The sequence below is a fragment of the Buceros rhinoceros genome, unplaced genomic scaffold (genome assembly GCF_000710305.1).
Source record: "Buceros rhinoceros silvestris isolate BGI_N320 unplaced genomic scaffold, ASM71030v1 scaffold16655, whole genome shotgun sequence".
NCBI classification, from domain to species: Eukaryota; Metazoa; Chordata; class Aves; order Bucerotiformes; family Bucerotidae; genus Buceros; species Buceros rhinoceros.
In genome coordinates this window covers 12,760-14,459 of record NW_010412440.1, presented here as the reverse complement: position 1 = coordinate 14,459, position 1,700 = coordinate 12,760, and positions in this window count along the sequence as shown.

The window sequence follows — 1,700 nt, the reverse complement described above, 5'->3', positions numbered from 1 at the left end:
TTGCAAACTTGCAATCACTGCAGACAGCTCCTTCAGTGGCCTTGGGTGAATCCCATCCAGCTCCATAATTCTTAAAATTCTCTCAGTAATTTTTACTTCATTATTGACTTTCCCTCTACCAAACTGCACTGAGATCAAGATTGTCTGAGAAAATCGAGACAAAAAAGATGAAGTCTACTTCAATCTTTTCAGTATCATCACTTGCTAGGTTGCCTACCTCATCAAACTCACATTTTTCTTGAATTTTATTTTGGAACTAAGATAACTGCAGAGTCTTCTCTCATTGTCTTTTACGTCCCTAACTACTTTAAGCTCTGACTAGATATTGTTCTTCAAATTCTTGTCCATAAATACTGAAGAAAAGCACTATACTATCAATTGTTTTCTCTCCATTACTTGCATGTTCCCTTTGCATTTTAATTACTCAGGAAGGTTCCTGTTTAGCCAGAAGAAGAGTTAGTGGGAGGTCTTAAACTGGTCAAGTGGATACACCACTCCTACACCAGTTCTTGATGTTCCAATCACAGAATCATCTGGTTAGGAGAGACCTTTAAGATTATCATGTCCAACCATTCACCCTGCACTGCCAGGATCCCTAAATCATGTCCCTCAGCACCAAATCCACGTGGCTTTTAAACGCCTCCAGGGATGGGGACTCCACCACCTCCCTGGGCAGACTGCTCCAAGGCTTCACAACCCTCTCTGTAAAGAAGTTCTTCCTGATATCTAACCTAGATCTCCCCTGGTGCAACTTAAGGTCCTTTCCTCTCGTCCTGTCACTTGTCACATGGAAGAAGGAACCAACCCCCACCTCTCTACAACCTCCTTTCAGGTAGTTGTAGAGAGCAATAAGGTCTCCCCTCAGCCTCCTTTTCTCCAGGCTAAAGAACCCCAGTTTCCTCAGCCAGTCCTCCTAAGACTTGCTCCCCAGACCCTTCAGCATCTTCGTTGCCTTCCTCTGGACACACTCATGCACCTCTAACGTCCTTCTTGAAGTGAGGGGCCCAAAACTGAACACAGTATTCATGGCGTGGTCTCACCAGTGCCGAGTACAGGGGGACAATCACTTCCCCCCTCCTGCTGGCCACAACATTGCTGATACTAACCAGGATGCCGCTGGCTTTCTTGGCTGACTGGGCTCACTGCTGGCTCGTGTTCAATCAGCTGTTGACCAGCACCCCCAGGTCCTTTTCTGCTGGGCAGCTTTCCAGCCACTCTTCCCCAAGCCTGTAACACCGCAGGGGGTTCTTGCGACCCAAGTGCAGGACCCAGCACTTGGCCTTATTGGACTTCATACAATTTGCCTTGACCCATCAATCCAGCCTGTCCAGATCCCTTTCTGACTTGTGAAGAGGAAGGATTGAGGAAGGATTTCCATAGGCTGATGAAAAAAAAGGTTCCTGTGGCTTCATGGTGCTTTTCTGTAAGGGTTCTGTTTAGGAAACATGAAAAGTGAAGTGGGAAATAGTGTCAGGTAAAATCTGAAAAGTCCAAGTTCTGGAAGGGACCCACTGGACCTTTTTGTCTTCTGAGTCAGTCTTAGAGAAACGTGAAAAAGGAATTTTTATTTTAAAATTTTTGGTTCTTGCCCTCTTAAGTTCCTCTGTTTTTCCTAGATTTTGCTGTCAAGCTCAGGATCAGCCTGGTGGCAGTAAGTTCTATCAACTGAAAACACAACATCTGTGGTTTTAGCTGCAGAA